This window comes from Cetorhinus maximus, chromosome 1 (assembly GCF_964194155.1).
Source record: "Cetorhinus maximus chromosome 1, sCetMax3.hap1.1, whole genome shotgun sequence".
NCBI lineage: Eukaryota > Metazoa > Chordata > Chondrichthyes > Lamniformes > Cetorhinidae > Cetorhinus > Cetorhinus maximus.
This window is the reverse complement of record NC_135879.1, coordinates 136,274,617-136,294,593: the sequence shown is the minus strand read 5'-3', so window position 1 is coordinate 136,294,593 and position 19,977 is coordinate 136,274,617.

Genomic DNA, 19,977 nt, shown 5'->3' with positions numbered 1-19,977 from the left:
AGGTGGACTTTGCAGGGTCGACAGAGCTGAGAATGTCATTGTTTCCGGTGCCTAGGTCGATGCCGGATGGGTCTGTCCAGTTTCATTCCTTTTTTGAAACTTTGTAGCGGTTTGATACAACTGAGTGTCTTGCTAGGCCATTTCAGAGGACATTTAAGAGTCAACCACATTGCATTTACTTACAGAGATACCCATGACGAACATAAACTTCCCAATCTTATCACCACAGTTCAGTCTATTCCTATTCATAAGAGCACAATAAATCCCCAGTTAATGCCCACCACCTGAATACAACTAAATACAATTAATATACAATTGACATATGGGACAGCTCTTCCAATTTTCACACAAGTCCCCAGACACAAGTGAGGATGACTTTGCAAGGTCAACTGAGCTAGGTGTACCTTTGTTGTGCTCCAATTTGATGCTTGAGACAATGCTGGAAGGTCTGTCCAGTCTTTTTCTCACTATAATCTGTCATAGCAGTTTGAAACAACTGAGTGGCTTGCTAAGCAATTTCAGATGGCAGCTGAGAGTCAACTGCTCTGGGTCTAGGGTCACAGGGAGGCCAGACCAGCTAAGGATAGAGATTTCCTCCCCAAAAGGACATTAGTTAACCAGGTGGGTTTTTAACACAACCCTGTCGTTACATTGGCCGGGATTTTCCGGCCTCGCCAAGGCAGGACCCACCTCAAGGGATGCAGCAGGCCAGCCAAAAGCCCATTGACTTTTGATGGGACCAGATGATCCGGGTGGCGGGTGGGGCTGGAAAATCCAGCCCATGGTCCCGATTACTGGTACTCGCTTTTTATTCCAGATTTTCTTTTAAATCTAATTAACTGAATTAAATTCCCCAGCTGCCATGGCAGGATTTTAACTCTCTCAATGGAGTCCAGGGCTTAGTAGCATGTCCATTATGCTAGCGTACACATTCAATCACATATTTTATAACTTTACATGTGCAAAGAACTATAGCAGTGCAGAAAACATACTTTCCAGGCTTTCTGAAAAGAGCAATACTAAAAATACTAACAGAAAATATCCTAGAATAAAAACTCTGAGTTTTCAGTGTGAAGAAAATAAATGACAACCTATTGAAAAGTTACAAGTCTTTAATTATCTCCAAAATCAAGTCTGAAACATAAGCAACATGAATTCTGAAAAAATATAATTAATTTTTTTCAAATACTCTGAACACATGTGAATTGGTATTGCTTCTTTAAGTAGGTTTGATCTCATATTGACAGTATAATGAAAATAACATTGAGATGACACACACCAATTTGAAAGAGTGCGTGCGTTGGGATATCTTTGTTGTATATTCCCTTTCTCAATGCATGCTATATTAGTTCTGTTTATGACCTTAATGTGTCACTGTTTCTGCATTGCTGGAGAATGTTAGACACTTCTGAATCCATATTTCGCGGTTATGACTAACTGGCTGATGTGAAAATGCCGCTGACCTGTGCTTGCTTCAAGTTCAGGAATTTCTCATCATTTCACAGTAGGGCAAAATGACTTTTGCAATTACTGTAACTTATGTACGGTTTCGATTAGGTACCTGGATCTGTACTATCTCACCAGCATGGCACCAACTAGAGAGCTCTTATTCTCTGTGACTGGCAAAATCAAACAGTTTAAGATTTTATAGACATAACAGGTGGTCATCTAGCTGGATAAAACAACTTTGGATGGCTTCCTGAATGTCTGTAAATTCCTCATGCGGTGAAGACTGGAAGTCAGCGCTCACTGGAGCCAAACAAGCAGCCAGAGCTGAATGCTTTCCAGCTCCTCATGATAGCAAACCAAGAATCAGCATAAAGTTTATTTCAGCACTTGGACCATTAATACCAGCAACGAAAACAGATTGTAAATCAACCCAAAGTCATTGGAAATAACCGAATAACTGACTGCATTTCTGCACCCAGATCTGTGATAAAATTCTGCTTAACACAGTTTACAAAGCCTGGTTCCAATCACCCCTGCAAGTTAAAAGACAAATTAAAGTCTTACATGCTTGTCAGTGTACAAGTATACCGTCAGTGTGCAAGCTGCAATGTAGGATCTCATGTTGTGCTGCATTGATAGGAAACAAAACTCAGATGTCAAAAGTTATATTTGTGGAAGTTCTGCACTGTGGATTTAACATCTGCAAAGTTATATAAATGTCATACAAAGTGGCATGATTGTTCCAACAAATTATATGTTTTGATCAGTTTGATGGTACATGATGGTGCAAAACCAACAATCATTGACACTGCATGCGACATGGTCAATAGACACCATGAGGATCTGTTGAAGGCAATGTTGAACGGAATGTCACGGTATCACATAGTAAAATTATTGCTGCTGGGATACTGACTGTATACTATGGCTGAATATGTGAAAGGTACATCCAATGAAAGGTTCCTTATACAGTAATACAAGAGCAAAATACTGTGGATGCTGGAATTCTGAAATAAAAACAAAATAATGCTGGAAATACTCAACAGATTAGGCAGCATCTGTGCAGAGAAACATTAGCGGTAGAATCTTCTGCTCTTTCTGGTGGTGAGCTTGGAGATGGGAAGGGCATTTAATTAGGTGGGGAAGTGGCGCACCTAAAACCCGCCACCTTCCCACCTCTGCCAGAATTAAATACTGGGCGGTAAGGCCCATGATAAACCTTCCCAGTCCCCTGCCAAGTGAGGCCCTTAGGTGGCCAATTAATGACCACTTAAGGGTCTCATGTCACCGCTGCTGGTATTAACCCAGCTCCAGGAGGACCTATCGCCATATGGCCTGCATGGCAGCTAAAACCGTGTGGCCAACTTGTCACCTTGTGGGGAGAACCCCTTCGGTCAAAGGCACTCAGTGCCTGATCAAGGAACTGGACACCAGGAAAGGAGGGGAGGACACTGAGAGCCACCCCACTGCCCTTGCTTGCCAACCACAGTGCACTCCTCTCCCGTGACCCCCAATCTGTGAACCCCTCACATTACTTACCTGTGGCCTGGGTCAGCCAGCAATCCTAGGACTCCATTGCCTGTTGTTCTGGCAGCAGTCTTCCCAGTGGCGCTTCTGAGTACAAGAACTACCAGCCTTTGGAGGCGAGACTTCTGCCCTGGGGATCTTGATTCCAGGGAAGGCCCATTGCTGGACTCGCCACTGCCTGATTGGCTTGTGGTTCGGCAGACCTTCCTAGCAGGCGAGACCCCCTATGCCTCAATAAGATTCCACCCAACTTTTCAGGTCGATAACCTTTGATCAGAACAGCCCTGATCTTGTGAAAGATCATCAACCTCAAACGTTAAGTCTGTTTCTCTCCACAGGTGCTGCCTGGCCTGCTGAGGATTTCGCATTTTTTATTTTTATTCCTTTTACAGTTAATGATGCCTAAGTCTGAAACTTGCAATTAAAGAGTTTTGATTTTCCCAGATTAATTAGCTCAAGTATAATATACAGCTGGTTATATGTACAACTAAGTAATTACTTTCGAAGAGCAGTCATGTTGTAATGTAAGCAAACATGGTCCCCAAAATGCAGAATAGGAAGATCCACAAACAGCAATGAGATAAGTGATCAGTTAATCAGTTTGCTTGAAGATTGTTGGTCAGCACACCCCTCCATTGAATAGTACCATGGAATCTTTAATGTCCACCTGAGAAAGATGGACAGGATTTAAATTAACAGTTTTTTTGACAGACAACATCTCAAACAATCCTTCATTAATGCACTGTAATATCAGTATAGACTGTATATTCATGACCTCAAATGGGGCTTTACTCCATGGCCTACTGACTCAGAGGTAGTAGTGTTCCCAATGAACTAAGGTTGCCAGACATCCAGGGCTCTATTATAAATTAAGAACTTTTTAGCAGCTAGGCAAATTTCAAAGAAAAGATCAGGTTGTTTGGATGTGCCTTTTGTGAATCCCAGTAATGGTTAATGTGGGAATTGCTGATAGGAAAATGGAAAAAAAGAGAAATACACAGATTTGCAATGCTTGATGACACCAAGGAATGGATAGATTTAAAGTCAGTCAGGTTATGGCTAGCACAGCATCATGGTTAGAGACACCAAATGAATATATTCTATAGACTTGATTTTCCTGCCTCATCCATCATTTATGCCTCATTTATCATGCTGATTTTTATTTTCCTTGCCTCACCCACCTTACCCTCATCCCGAACTGGAAAGCATATCACATGTACCCATCGGCAGGGAGGTGGAGAGGCAGGGCCTGATAAGCCTTGCTATTTTCCTGCCGTAGATGAGGAAGCGGTTGGAGGTAGATCCTAGGACAGTGCTATTAAGCAACCTGGAAGCAGGCCCAACAGTGAGCTCCACTCCCCATCTTAAAGTCACTCACCTCTCTGATGAAGCCCCATGGTTCATGGAGAGATTTTCCAGAATTATGTTTCAAATATTTTATTTTCCTTATTGCGTGTTCCTTCTCTGTTGATGCAGTGGTTGTCCAACTGTTCCACTTCCAAATGTTGATACTCAGCAGTGGTAGGCTCCATCCAGCTGCTTTAGGTCTCATTAGGAGCCCGTTCTTTATAAATAATAGCCTTTGACTTAGAAAATGGATCAAGGTCACTGCTGAATTGACGTAATGAGCAGAAGTGGGTCTCAAGAAATATTTTGGGCTTAATTGATGAGACTATGGCTGGAATTTGGAATTTATCAACAGTGAAAGCTTGGCACCAGATGTTCATTACACTTACATTTGCCCACAAATTCCTGTGGAGTTTTGAACTGGAGCTGGAGGTGATTAGAAAACCATTCCAGTGCAGTGCTTTTTTTTCATTTGTTCATGGGATGTGGGTGTCACTGGATAGGCTAGGCCAGCATTTATTGCCCATCCCTAATTCAGGAGATCTGGGACCTATGTGAACAGAGCAAGCAATGGTGTGTCTTATTAATCAAACAAATTGAAGAATTGTTAATGAATAGTGCAGGCCAAACCAGGAAGTTTCAGTTAGAATAGAGAATTCAATATCAAATCCGGTACAGAAAACAAATGAATGAAAATTGGAGTAAGACAGAGATTACAGAGACAGAAAGAAAAAGTTAATAAAAATAAGTATTTTTTAGAAGCTGCAATAGTAATTAAAATCTGAAGGAATGAGGCTCAGCACTTGTAAAAATTGATTTTCAGTGCCAGATAGGTAGTTTGGAGGCAATTGAGCTTCCTACCACATATCTGTCCCATCACTAAGGCCATCTATTACCCCCTGCATTGCCCAACTTTATCTTTGCCTCAACTTATCTGCTGCTGAAACCTTCATCCACACCTTTGTTACCTCTAGTCTTGACGATTCTAATGTGTTTCTGGTCTATCTCCCATGTTCTACCCTCCTCAAACCTGAGGTCATTGAAAATTCTGCTGCCTGTGTCCTAATTTGCACCAAGTCATTCATTTCCCCTGTACTCACTGCCCTAAATTGGCTCAGTGTTAGGCACTGCTTCAATTTAAAATTCTCATCCATTTCAAATGCCTCCATGTCCTTGTTCCTCCCTAACTCTGCAATAACCTTCAGCCTTAACGCCTGGAGTTCTCTGTGTTCCACCAGTTTTGACCTCTTAAGCATTCACCATCATTGGCAGCTATTCCTTTAGCTGCCAAGACCCTAAGCTCTGAATTCCCTCCTTAAATCTTCTTGCCTTTCAGTTGTTATATGCCTTTAAGGAATTGCAGCATAACGTCAGTAGAAGGAAGTGTGTCATGTGATCCAATTTTAGTTTCACTTTTGCTTTTGAGCAGATACACACAGACACAGCTCTACTGCTGGTGTCTTCAAGCTTTATGCCTTGGTTTAAATGTTCCCATGTGCCTAGTTTCAATAAATGAACCTACAACATGTTTGCACAATCCCTCATAAGTGATTGGTGCCTTTAACACAACTATTATATTATAACAGACACGGTACTTTCTACCACTCTTTCCTCCATAAAGATGCTCCGTAAAACCTATTTGTTTGGCCTAGTGTTTGGTCATTTGCCCTAAACCTCCTTATGCAGCTTAATATCAAATTTTGTTTGATAATGTTTGCAAACCACTTTGCGATGTTTGAGTACAATAAAAACACTCTATAAATACTAGTTGTGTTATAATTAAGACTTACAATAGCATTAAAATCTTACATGCATTCCAATAGACAAACCCTAACTATTTGCGGCGCATTAAGTGGCTAACTATTATGGAAGTGCAGCAAATTCAAGCTGTTCTGTGTGTTTCAATGCTGACTATTTCAGCCAGATATCAGTGTAGAAAATCTTCAGGAGGGGGCAAGGCAACTGAGATAGCGACTTCCTGATTCCTGCATTTAAGTTTGAATGTGCAGTTGCTATAAGTTGTTGTCCAATTTGCTGTTTAATAATGGTGAGCGCTGATAGGCTCACTGCTATTTTTGGACAAAAATCCAGGCCAACAGATAAAATATCTGTTCTTAAGAGTAAGCATTGGTAAGGTTGTGGGGCAAAGCAACCATGTTAGTAATCAAACTGAGCAATTAAGAATTTTAAAATGTATGGAAAATTTTAAAATTACTTACATGGTCAGAGTGTTCCCCAAGGATTCTAATGGGTCATATGTTGCCAACTGAGCTTGCTGGTCTCAAGAGAACTGGTTTTAACAAAAAAACGTACATTATCTCTCAGTGAGTGGGGCAGTACAGTTTGAGTATGAAGTTCTCTGTGGCTACTGTGTGCCTTTTTATGTCCAGTTTTCTCTGAAATGATGTGTTCCAGAAGAACTCATCAACCTCACTCAATCATAATTAATTGAATGAACACGTTGAATCTCAGGTTAGAACTTGGCTCTGGATGGTTTTCATCAGCTGATGCTACATAGTAAAGAAACACACTTGGGGGGAATTTAATGTTTGAGGCAGGGTTCATGTCCACCAGTGGAAAATAGGTGGGAACCCCGTGCTGATCATCTTCAGGAGGCCTGAATAACAATTAGGCACTTAACTGGGCAGCACCGGGGCCTTCTGGTGAATTGAGCTTGGAGCAGGATGGAAATCCCATCCCCAAGAGCTGCCAGCCAATCAGAGGCCAGTGGCTCTGCAGTATTGGCAGTGCCACCAGAATCGGTGACTGCTGCCAGTACAACACCGGAGTTGATGGAACCCAAGAAAGAGGTGAGTGTGGGAGGCATGGGGGTAACAGGAAAGGAGGGTGGAGGCGAGGTAGGGAGGGTGTCTTTTAATCGAGCACAGAGTGCCTGGGTGTGAAGGACACCCCGCACCAGTAGGTGGCAGGCAAGCCCAACAGTTATTGCTGCACAGTTTAAATTGTGCCTCTCAGCTCGCAGAAATCTGGAGGCCAATTGGAAAATCCCAGGTGGCCTCCATTAATTGGTCTTCAAAGGCCCTTAATTACTTTAATCAGCTACCCATCAGTTGTGTGCCCTGCTGCCCCCAACCTGCCTCCGGGAAAGTGGCCTGGGTTGAGAAGGAGCCGACCCAGAAAGAGAAAACAGTAAAAACTGGGAAAGAGGAATACTGGTCCGAACTGGTCTTGTATACCTTAGAATGGAACACCAGTAAAAACTAGGAAATAAGAGAATTGGTCTGAACTGTTTTTTTTCCACTTTGGGGGGGAAAGCTGCATGAAGGCCTGCAGCGTTAGCCATGCCTGTGAATCACTCTCCACAAATAGCGGCCACCGGTCAAGCAGTGAAAACACTCTCTAACAGACAAAGTGCTTCGAACATCAGTCTCTCAATGATAGCTGGAGGTCTTCAGTGTAATTGATCAAAGCCTTCCCAGCTTGTCAATTTCACTAAAAAAAATTCTTCCCACTACACACTTTCCTCGAGGTGTCAGCTGTGGCTCAGTTCATAGCACCCTTGCCTTTGAATCAGAAGGTTGTGGGTTCATGTCCCACTCCCGGAAACCAAGAACTGTGAATGTACTCGAAAGAGTTACATGCGATCTGTTGATAACTCAAAAGAGTTACACACTTTCCTCAGTGACCCTGACAAGTTGCTGACAGGAGAAGAGGTTTCTTGGCTGCAAAATCCAGGATTCAAGGCTTTACACAACCTGAACAATTATTTTACTTATCCAACAGATCCCAGGGGTTCCCTGCTCACCTACAAAGCCAAACCGAGAAAAGCCAGAAGAGGGCAGGGTCACACTGGGATCCCCACATCAATTGCTGGGGCTTTCCCATCCCACTCTCCACTGAGGAATTCAGGAGAAACTTATTTACCCAAACAGTGACAAGAATTTGGAACATGATACCACATGGAGTAGTTGAGGCAAATAGCATAGCTGCATTTAAGAGTAAGTTAGATAAGAAAATAAGGCATGTTGATAGGGTTTGTTGGAGAGGGATGAAGCAGCTCGAGTGAAGTATAAATGCTGCCATAGACCCATTGATGCTGAATGGCCTGTTTCTGTGCTTTTAACTCATTGTGCCCCAAAGTAGCTTAGAACACTCAATTCTCACATTCCAGTAAATTATTCAAACTTGCGAGCCTTTGGCTTTTCATGCTGATGCTCAATATTTTCTACCTGCTACTCACTTGTCAATATTTACTGACGAAAATGAGCTCAGGACTCGAACTTCCCACACTGCCATAAAGTTGCCCCAGATTGCCGCCGGGCAAAGATTTTCCATGCAGTAGATGGAGAGACTATCTCCCCTCGAACCTCAGTTCAACGTTAAACCAATTTCCTCTTTGTTATTAACATGATTAGTTTCAGAGAAGCTGCAAACCCCCCAAATTCACTCTTTAATCACCTTGAATCTTACAGCTTTGCCTACCTCAGGTTAGTTTCTCTCACTGCTATAATGTAGCAGCTGTTCCTTTTCAATGCAATGGCTGCTATGGTTAGCAATGTTTCTTATTGTCCATATTGGCAGTAACGATGGTTGCTGTGTACAGTCTCTGGTCGCTAACAAATTAGTGTCAATACAATTGTAAGATTTCATAGTAGCTGAAGATTGTGTGACCTTGTGGCCTCAATTACACCTTTGTGCAACAGTGAAGCAGTTTGGTATGTTTTACTATGTTAAAAGTACTACATAAACATACAATTTTTTGGTTGTAAAATAATCTAGGATTTACCAATTCTTTTCTAGAGTAATATCTTCCAATAAATACACAGGTCCTATTGTTTTAGAGTATATTTATAAGCACAATGAATGCTGGAGAGGATTCATGCAAACTGTCTGTAGTATAAAGGGTTAACAGATGAGATATGTTAATGCACGACTTCGATGATGATATACCACTGACACTAGTCAGTCATGTGTTAGAGGTTGGAATCATGACTAAGAGCTTCGTGCCTACTCTGTAACCTGTTTAGAAGTAGTTCTAACGAACAAATGTTAAGCAGGTACCAGAGTATGTCTACTGTGTGTCAAAGAACCAAGTCCCATACCTAATGTCCAAGACAGAAGGACCCATCTCAGAACACTATCAACACATCATAAGGTCAGAAATGGGAATGTTTGTTGATGATTGCACTAAGTTCAGCATCATTCGCAACTCCTCAAATACTGAAGCAGTCCATGTCCAAATGCAGCAAGATTATATCCAGGCTTGGGCTGCCAAGTGGCAAGTAACATTCATGCCAAATAAGTGCCAGGCGCTGACCATCTCCAACAAGACAGAATCCAACCATTGCCCCTTGACATTCAATGGCATTACCATCGCTGAATCCCCCACTATCAACATCCTGGGCATTACCATTGACCAGAAACGGAACTAGACTAGTCATATAAATACTGTGGCTACAAGAGCAGGTCAGAGGCTAGGAATCCTGTGGCAAGTAATTCACCTCCTGACTTCCCAAAGCCTGTCCATCATCTACAATCCACAAGTGTGGAGTGCGATGGAATACTCTTCACTTGCCTGGATGAGTGCAGCTCCAGCAACACTCAAGAAGCTTGGCACCACCCAGGACAAAGCTGCCCACTTGATTGACACCACATCCACAAACATTCACTCCCTCCATCACCGAGGCACAGTAGGAGCAGTGTATACCATCTACAAGATGCACCGCGCAGAAACTCACCAAGGCTCCTTAGGCAGCACCTTCCAAACCCACGACCACTACCATCTAGAAGGACAAGGGCAGCAGATAGATGGGAACACCACCACCTGGAAGTTCCCCTCTAAGCCACTCACCATCCTGACTTGGAAATATATCGCTGTCCCTTCACTGTCGCTGAGTCAAAATCCTGAAACTCCCTTCCTAATAGCACTCTGGCTGTACCTACACCACATGGACTACAGCAGTTCAAGAAGGCAGCTCACCACCACCAAGTGCAATTAAGGTTGGGCAATATACGCTGGCCTAGCTAGCAATGCCCTCATGAATGAATGAAAAAAACATGATGAGTAATGTCCATTCATCAGCTTTTATTGACAAAATTGCAGCCTGTGTCCTTCTGCGGTATTTGTTTTTGCATGTTGAATTATCAGCTAACTTGGGGTGGTGTCAGCTTTTTGAAGATTTTTGGTCAGCTTTTGATATTTTCTAGACTAGCATGGAGTAGTTTGGAGAGTGAACAGTCTCTGTTGGTAATACTGTCTCTGTCTGTGATGCTGTCTCTGTCTATGTCTCTGTCTCTGTCTATGACACTGTCTCTGTCTCTGTCTATGACACTGTCTCTGTCAGAGTTGTTACCTCTGTTGGTAATGCTGTCTCTGTTGGTGATGCTGTCTCTGTCAGAAATATTACCTCTGTTGGTGATGTTGACCCTGTTGCTGATGCTGTCTCTGTTGGCGATGCTGTCTCTGTTGATGATGCTGTCTCTGCCTGTGATGCTGTCTCTGTTGGTGATGCTGACCCTGTCGATGATGCTGTCTCTGTCTATGACACTGTCTCTGTTGATGGTGCTGTCTCTGCTGGTGATGCTGTCTCTGTTGATGATGCTGTCTCTGCCTGTGATGCTGTCTCTGTTGGTGATGCTGTCTCTGTCGATGATGCTGCCTCTGTCTGTGATGCTGTCTCTGTTGGTGATGCTGTCTCTGTTGGTGATGCTGTCTCTGTTGATGATGCTATCTCTGCCTGTGATGCTGTCTCTGTTGGTGATGCTGACTCTGTTGGTGATGCTGTCTCTTTCTGTAATGCTGTCTCTGTCTATAACACTCTGTCAGAAATGTTACCTCTGTTGATGATGCTGTCTCTGTTGGTGATGCTGACTCTGTCGATGATGCTGTCTCTGTCGATGATGCTGTCTCTGTCTGTGATGCTGTCTCTGTTGGTGATGCTGTCTCTGTCGATGATGCTGTCTCTGTCTGTGACACTGTCTCTGTCAGGAATGTTATCTCTGTTGATGATGCTGGCTCTGTCTGTGATACTGTCTCTGTTGGTGATGCTGTCTCTGTCGATGATGCTGTCTCTGTCTGTGATGCTGTCTCTGTTGATGATGCTGAATCTGTTGATGATGCTGTCTCTGTCTGTGACACTGTCTCTGTCAGGAATGTTATCGCTGTTGATGATGCTGTCTTTGTCTGTGATACTGTCTCTGTCGATGATGCTGTCTCTGTTGATGATGTTGTCTCTGTTGATGATGCTGTCTCTGTCTATGACACTCTCTCTGTCAGAAATGTTACCTCTGTTGATGATGCTGTTTCTGTCTGTGATGCTGTCTCTGTCCGTGACACTGACTCTGTTGATGATGCTGTCTCTGTCGATGAAGCTGTGTCTGTCTGTGATGCTGTCTCTGTCCGTGACACTGTCTCTGTTGATGATGCTGTCTCTGTCGATGAAGCTGTCTCTGTCTGTGATGCTGTCTCTGTGAAAGATGTTACCTCTGTTGGTGATGCTGTCCCTGTCTGTGAAACTGTCTCTGTTGGTGATGCTGTCTCTGTCAATGATGCTGTCTCTGCCTATGACACTCTCTCTATCAGAAATGTTACCTCTGTTGGTGATGCTGTTTCTGTCTGTGATGCTGTCTCTGTCCGTGACACTGTCTCTGTTGATGATGCTGTCTCTGTCGATGAAGCTGTCTCTGTCTGTGATGCTGTCTCTATTGATGATGCTGTCTCTGTTCGTGATGCTGTCTCTGTTGGTGATGCTGTCTCTGTTGATGATGCTGTCTCTGTTGATGATGCTGTCTCTGTCTATGACACTCTCTCTGTCAGAAATGTTACCTCTGTTGATGATGCTGTTTCTGTCTGTGTTGCTGTCTCTGTCCGTGACACTGTCTCTGTTGATGATGCTGTCTCTGTCGATGAAGCTGTGTCTGTCTGTGATGCTGTCTTTGTCCGTGACACTGTCTCTGTTGATGATGCTGTCTCTGTTGATGAAGCTGTCTCTGTCTGTGATGCTGTCTCTGTGAAAGATGTTACCTCTGTTGGTGATGCTGTCCCTGTCTGTGAAACTGTCTCTGTTGGTGATGCTGTCTCTGTCAATGATGCTGTCTCTGCCTATGACACTCTCTCTGTCAGAAATGTTACCTCTGTTGATGATGCTGTTTCTGTCTGTGATGCTGTCTCTGTCCGTGACACTGTCTCTGTTGATGATGCTGTCTCTGTCGATGAAGCTGTCTCTGTCTGTGATGCTGTCTCTATTGATGATGCTGTCTCTGTTCGTGATGCTGTCTCTGTTGGTGATGCTGACTCTGTTGGTGATGCTGTCTCTGTCTGTGATGTTGTCTCTATTGATGATGCTGTCTCTGTTCGTGATGCTGTCTCTGTTGGTGATGCTGACTCTGTTGGTGATGCTGTATCCATTGGTAATGCTGTCTCTGCTGATGACACTGTCTCTGTTGATGATGCTGTCCCTGTTGATGATGCTGTCTCTGTTGGTGATGCTGTCTCTGTCGATGATGCTGTCTCGGTCTGTAATGCTGTCTCTGTCTGTGATGCTGTCTCTGTCAGAAATGTTACCTCTGCCGATGATGCTGTCTCTGTCGATGATGCTGTCTCTGTCTGTGATGCTGTCTCTGTCAGAAATGTTACCTCTGCTGATTATGCTGTCTCTGTCGATGATGCTGTCTCTGTTGATGATGCTGTCTCGGTCAAAGGCGTTACTTCTGTTGGTGATGCTGTCTCTGTCTGTGATGCTGTCTCTGTTGATGATGCTGTCTCTGTCTGTGACACTGTCTCTGCTGGTAATGCTGTCTCTGTCAATGATGCTGTCTCTGTTGATGATGCTGTCTCGGTCAAAGGCGTTACTTCTGTTGGTGACGCTGTCTCTGTCTGTGGCACTGTGTCTGTTGATGATGTTGTCTCTGTTGATGATGCTGCCTCTGTCAAAGATGTTACCTCTGTTGGTGATGTTGTCTCTGTCTGTGAAACTGTCTCTGTCAATGATGCTGTCTCTGTCGGTGAGGCTGTCTCTATCTGTCATTCTGCCCCTGTTGGTTATGCTGCTCCTGTTGGTCATACTATCTGCATTGATGATGCTGTATCTATTGGTAATGCTGTCTCTGTCGGTAATGTTGTCTCTGTTGATGATGCTGTCTCTGTTGGTGATGCTGTATATATTGGTAATGCTGTCTCTGTCGGTAATGCTGTCTCTGTTGATGATGCTGTCTCTGTTGGTGATGCTGTCTCTGTTGGTGATGCCGTATATATTGGTAATGCTGTCTCTGTTGATGATGCTGTCTCTGTTGGTGATGCTGTATATATTGGTAATGCTGTCTCTGTCGGTAATGCTGTCTCTGTTGATGATGCTGTCTCTGTTGGTGATGCTGTCTCTGTTGGTGATGCTGTATATATTGGTAATGCTGTCTCTGTTGATGATCCTTTCTCTGTTGGTGATGCTGTATATATTGGTAATGCTGTCTCTGTTGGTGACCCTGTCTCTGCCTGTAATGCTGTCTCTGTTGGTGACCCTGTCTCTGTCTGTAATGCTGTCTCTGTTGGTGATGCTGTCTCTGTTGGTGATGCTGTATATATTGGTAATGCTGTCTCTGTTGGTGACCCTGTCTCTGTCTGTAATGCTGTCTCTGTTGGTGACCCTGTCTCTGTCTGTGATGCTGTCTCTGTTGGTGATGCTGTCTCTGTCTGTGATGCTGTCTCTGTCTGTGATGCTGTCTATGTTGTTAATTCTGGAATCCATTATTAAGGAGGTAGTAGCAGGACAATTAGAAAATCACAATCAAGCAGAATCAGCATGGTTTTATGAAATTGTGTTTGACAAATTTTTAGAGATCTTTGAGAATGTAACAAACAGGGTGGATAAAGGGACACAGTCACACGAGGCGACAAGTTTAAATAAATTTATAAATTTTTATTTAATAATTTCAGAAGCACGGAGCTGGCTCAGGGAGATTGAAACGCTCATTCGCGCGCATGTGTGAAAAAGCGCTGGCCCCGACTCTTTTTCCTTCCCCCATCCGCACAGGTAGCGCTGAGCGCTACGGGTCCCGTCTTAATTGGCCCACCTGCGTAAAATGGCAGCGTGGAGTCGATCACAGGCGGCAATCAGCTCTGTGACCACCCCCCAGCCCCGCTCTTGCCGAGCCCGCCCGCCACCTGAAAAATTCTAGCCCATGAATCACAAAACGTTAGCATGCAGGTACAGCAAGTAATTAGAAAGGCAGATGGAATATTGGCCTTTATTGCAAGGGAGGATGGAGTATAAAAATAGAGAAGTCTTGTAACAACTGTGAGACCACACCTAGAGTGCTGCATACCATTTCAGTCTCCTTATTTAAGGAGGGATATGTTTGCATAGGAGGCAGTACAGTGAAGATTCACTAGGTTGATTCCTGGAATGAAGGGGTTGTCTTATGAGGAAAGGTTGGGCCTTCATCATTGAAGTTTAAAAGAATGAGAAGTGATCTTATTGAAACATGTAAGAATCTGAGGGGGCTTGACAGGGTTGATGCTGAGATAATGTTTCCCTTCATGGGGGAATCCAGAACTTGAAATAAGGAAACTTCCAGTTAAGTCAGAGGTGAGGAGCAATCTCTTCTCTCAGGGGATTGTTAACCTTTGGGATTCACTATGCCAAAGAGCAGCCAAGGCTGGGTCATTAAATACATGTTGGAGTTAGACAGATGTTTGATCTACATGGGAGTCAAAGGTTAACGGGGCAGGCAGGAGGATGGAGTTAAAGCCACAATCAGGGCAGCTACTCACTGAAGTTTCCTACATTCTCCACTGTGAGTTTGAGGGGGAAATTCTATCTTCCCCTAGTATCAACATCAAGCAATCCCAATCAGGTCCAGAAGAACATGGATGAAGATATCCCCTTTAATTTCTTAGTTGTGCCTTGCAAAGAGGACTGATGTGAATATTTCCATTTGTCACACCAACCTTCTGAGTAACTGTGTAAAGTTATTAAACCATAATTTGCCTTCAAAATAATGGCAAGGCTAATGGTACTCACTACTATTTATGCACAAATGGTAGAGCAACTTTCGGCAAAGAGAAGATGAACAGTTAGACTCAAACCTCCAAATTGTGCCGCACAACCATTATCTTCATGGATATGGCATCTTGCTCCCAAACTCTCCGTTAATCTGCATTGAATGGTTTGAAGTTTTTGCATTTGCGCAGTAGATGTAAACTAAACTTACCACAAAAAGTTACAACATGTCCATTTGAGTCAAAATACCCCTTTAACAATGTGGTAAGTATTGCTGAAAAAAGAAACATGTCAAAGCTTTTCATCTTGCACTCATCAGGACACTTCGGATACCAAATGTAAAGAGAACAACAAATTATACTGTATGAGAAGGGAGTGCTGACAAGTGGATGCTGAGGCATTGCCATGGAGAATGCACCAATTGATGGTTACTGAGTTAACTGCCAAGCATTGTTTGAAATTTAAATCAGGCAGCTTGACCCTGATTGGTCAAGGCATTGCCCTAAGGAATGAGTCAGCGAATGGTTGCCACTAATTTTGTTTAGCTGAACCAAGCACAATGTGTGTACATGTTCTTTCTGTCTGCAAAGAACAGGGCCCTGTGTATTAATATATGTAGCTTCCAGTACATGCAAATGTGCCACACTGCGAACCTGACTGACAATCCTAAATTGGTTGTCAGTGTAGTTCTTAGCCCACTGAGGATTATTTAGCACATGTTGCCTAATTGAATAACCACTTCTAATGTTGGGCACTGTGTTGATTTTTGAAAGCACAGGCTGGCTGGGTACAGTCTGTAACTTGCCTGTTGCAAACAGCGGTTGGGGCATGCTGTTTTCTACAATCCGCCAGTCTTTGGGATATACCGCCTACATACCTAGCATCACAATGATATCGAAATTCATATACCACATGACTCATGTGTGATAGATAAAATTTCTTTTTGGCTTGATGGCAGCACCCTGTTAGTGGTGAATGCCTTGACCAATCAGGGTCAAGCTGCCTGGATTAAATTTCAAACAATGCTTGCCAGTTGACTGTCAGTAACCATCAATTGGTGCATTCCCCATGGCAATGCCTCAGCGTCCACTTGTCAACCAATCAGTGCTCTCTTCTCATACAGTATAAATTGTTGTTTCCTTTACATTTGGTATTCTTGCGAAGTGTCCTGACGAGTGCATGACAAAAAGTTCTGCGCTACCAAATGAGTAAATGTGCTGTGTTAATTACTGCCAATTAACTGCTCTATAAATAACAATAATGATTACAAGAATTGAGTCTCTTTCCTTCAGGTGTTCATTGTTATTGGAGATTTTAAATGTAAAATCGTAATTATTACATTTATCCTTTACTTCTCCTTTCTGTCTCTCTATTTTTATCTTAATCCAATCTTTCTTTCCCTCTTTTGTTTCTATTCTTGCACCAGCACCATTCCCTTTGGCCCTTTAAGATGAACTCTCCTGTGATTTAATCTCTCCTGTCTTCCACCCTGTCACAGACCTTCCTTTTGTCCCTTTTCCCACTCATCCCTTGTTCAAAACCCATTGCTTTTCTAAATTTTCCCGGTTTTGATGAAAGGTCATCGACCTACAAAGTTAACTCTGTTTCTCTATCCACAGATACTGTCAGACCTGCCAGGTATTTCCAGCATTTTCCACAATAACATTGTTTTGGTGAGAGCTTGCTCTGCAATATTGGTTTCCACATTTCCTACATTGTAACAGTCACGACATTTCAAAGGTTCTTCATTGCCTGTAAAATGCTTTGGGATATCCTGAGCTCATGAAAGGTGCTATGGAAACACACATCTTTCTTTTTATAATCACGGAATCATCACATCCGACCCTCATCTTATTTTCATATGATGCTTTAGCATATGCACTCTACAGTAGTAGGTCCCGGAAATTCTCATCAAGAACTGGTTTGTCACAGAGCCAATTTTAGTGACCCACCTGCCATTCTGGATGTGGATCAACACGATCGCACTGTAAAAATGTAAAAGGGTCTTGTAATTTGCTCAATTGAATCATTATTTTAAGAGTAATGCATTTACCATGGAAAGGTCAAAGGCAGAAATGTGTGATAATTTACCAAACTGAGACAGTGAAATTGGAACAGAAAATGAAATTGAGTATTTTGATAGCTAGCAATAAATAGAAGCTGATGCTGTCATTCCTTTGCTAATGATGCCACCTAGTGGTGCTGCAGAAAATACAATTAACTGTACTTAATATATCATTTTCGGAAAGGTCGATTTGCTTTAGTATTAGTGTAACACAGATCCTTCCATTTAGCTTTTGCAGTATGTTCAATGTGAAGACAGGTAAACAAATCTACTGATAACCATGTTGGGGCTGAGATATGGGTGAGGCAAGCAACCAAACTATTATTGAATTACATCGGTACAGTACAAGATATAGTGCAGTGGTACATTTTGAGTGGGCAAGATTTTCCGTATTTTATGTTCAATTTCACTTTGTAACAATACTGTGCTAAATAGGTATAGAAAAGACAGTGGAACAGAAATTGTTCACATCAATTTTAAAGTGGCAAGTATGGTCAGAGACTGATTTCTGCATCAGAAAACGGAAACTTAATGCCCACGTGAAATTGGTCCTCAGGCCCTATCTAAATAATGACAGCGAGCTGCTGACGCTTGCCTTGCCTACACAGGTAGCTCGTCCAGCTGAGGAAGTGAATTTTGGGGCACCTGCTTCTCTGGCAGCGGCCCTTAACTGAGTTCTGGGAAGTGTAGGATATAGGCAGAGGAAGCAGAACAGCAGGTGGGGTCGATCATGGACAGCAGAAGTACTGTGGATCTGGGACTTGTACAGATGTTGAACGCAGTTCCATATGAATTTTAAAAAAAATGAAACCTGTCATTTTGGCGATAGCCACGTGTGTTGACAGCATCCATTTCCATAACACCTAAGCGGAGCTTGTTTGAACGCCTGCCCTGATCAGGGTGGATACGTTTCCCTGAGGAGTCCTAACAGAATCACAGAATGCACAAGGAGGCCATTCGGCCCATCGTGTCTGCGCCGGCTGTTTTGAGTGAAAAGCAAAATACTGTGGTTGCTGGAGATCTGAAATAAAGACAGAAAGTGCTGGGAAAAATTCAGAATGTCTGGCAGCACCTATGAGGAGACAAACAGAGTTAACGTCATATTGGACTCAAAACATTATCTGTTTTAAGTGGCTGTTCCGAACTGCTGAAAAATTACCTGACCTCAGTTTATGGTCAGACGTTTCTCAAGCATCCTTCGGGATCAGGAAGTTGGCTCCTTTTCTACCTCTATCTTATTTCCCAGAGGCATTGCACCAATATTATTGACCAGAGGAAGGTAATCATAAATAGGTTTCGTTCTTCAAAAAACCCAAAATTGTACTAAAATGATGAAAGCATAATATTGATGCAGAACTTTCTACCAAGCCAGTGCATCACGTAGTGAATATGTGCTTTTTCAAAGTAAACTAAACTCATTAACTTTAATTGATATAGTGGATTTAATGAAGAACAACTTCCCAAAGTACTTCATGGAAGCATAATCAGTGAGACTAAATGAGACACCAGGAGCGTGACTAAACATTTGGCCAAAGTGGTGGGTTTTAATGAGGATCTGACAGGAGAGGAAGGAGGTGGAGAGGCAGAGAAATTTAGGGCTGGATTTTCGTCAAGGAAATGGATATTGGGAGTCAGGAATTTTCCCGACCCCGCAATTCCATCTCCATCTGGGAGGTGCCCATCTGCCTCATTTTTGTGTCGGAAAGAGGAGCATGAGAAGGAAATGGATTTGGCGCATCCAAAGGCAGGCCGGAGGTGGCAACAGAGGCAGGCAGATGGCGAGGCTGGCAGGCTAGAAGGCCCACCTCCATTTATTGGGACATCGGCCCAGTTGTAATCATGGCTGTTAGGCTATCAAACCCTCACCCCTCAGCCCCCTCACCCTCTTCATGCATGTCATGGCCCCATACCCCCCACACTCTCTTCCTGCCCCTCATATCCCCTCCATACACCATGCCCCCTCCACTTCCTATGCCCCTTCCCTACTTCTTCCATTTCCCCATGCCCCTTTCATGCCCCCTCCATGCATCCTCCATACCCATTCTTCCTCAGCCACAGGAAATAAAAACTGAAAGCAAGCTAATTTGATAAAACACATAAACTAAGAACTCATCATAATTTATATATTGTGTATTGCATAATTTATCATGCTACAATCAGTGTTTAATTAATAGATCCACGTTGATACAGCTAAAATTAAATTAAGAGGTATATTTGGCTCCTATTTCTTCATTAAATTAAAACCTGAGATATATAGTTAATAAAAATCATTTAAGTTTACTTAGGGATAAAGTAATGTAAGCACAAGGAAAGTTGAATGATCTGTAGCTGGTGAGTGTTTATTTCAGTTTTAAGATTATTTCTTTTAATTTATGTATTTTTTGAAATACATATCATCCCAGACCAAGGCATGAATTACAATGCGAGTAGTGGCGTTACCGTTTATATCCTGTCCCATTCATTTTTAACAACAGTGCTATCAAGAAGCACTTGCTTAACAATAACCAGCTCACTGACGCTCAGTTTGAGTTCAGCCAGGGCCACTCAGCTCCTGATCTCATTACAGCCTTGGTTCAAACATGGACAAAAGAGCTGAACTCCTGAGGTGAAGTGAGAGTGACTGCTCTTGACATCAAG